The 754-nt window shown below is 47.3% G+C and overlaps 1 pseudogene; it reads right to left on the bottom strand.

Moving 5' to 3' along the window:
• Positions 1-248: 248 nt before the first annotated feature.
• LOC136649936 (5S ribosomal RNA) lies at positions 249-367 on the bottom strand (annotated as a pseudogene).
• Between the last annotated feature and the right edge of the window lie 387 nt (positions 368-754).

Below are 754 nucleotides of genomic sequence, written 5' to 3' on the forward strand. Positions count from 1 at the left end.
TGATGATCAAGAAGACGGGAGACAAGTTGGTCCTACATGTCAAGGACAGTATGCAATTGCTGTAATTTATCCATAACAAAATGTTTTTATACCATTTGTGCAAAACAAAATCTTGTGCTTCTTAAAACAAGTATTCTCTGTGTTCAAAGGGGTTTATCCAATTCACTTAGAGCAAACTCTACCAAAGTGTATGCTTCTGTTGTACACAGGTTGGTTGGCAACCTTCAATCTCGAAAGACTATGGTATAAGCCTACAGCACCCGGTATTCCCAGGCGGTCTCCCATCCAGGTACTAACCAGGCCTGACCCTGCTTAGCTTCCAAGATCAGACAAGATCGGGCATGCGCAGGGTAACACAGCCCAATCCTGTCCCGCACCATTGATGACAATGCAGCCCACTGATGGAGCAATGGTGGAGGAAGATCAAAAGGTAATTCAGAGGTAAGTAAAACATTTTTTTAATATTCCTTTGGATAGGCATCGTGGGTGCCTGTGGTTCTCCTTAGATCCACACCAGCTAAGTCATTGCCACAAGTCCAAGGAGAGAAAAGAGGTGGGGCAGAATGAAAAATGGGGAACAGGATCTGACATGTACCTTTGCTGACAAATCCCAACCCCTCCAGCTCACTCCCCAACCCCTGCCCTCCCCCCACCCTGGAATACCCCTGAACCTCCCTCCTCTGCTACCAAGGTACTGAGACCAATGGAGCATCCGGGAGCCGCTGGTGTGCACAACACACCTCTGTCCATTTGT

Source organism: Tiliqua scincoides, chromosome 4, assembly GCF_035046505.1.
Source record: "Tiliqua scincoides isolate rTilSci1 chromosome 4, rTilSci1.hap2, whole genome shotgun sequence".
NCBI classification, from domain to species: domain Eukaryota; kingdom Metazoa; phylum Chordata; class Lepidosauria; order Squamata; family Scincidae; genus Tiliqua; species Tiliqua scincoides.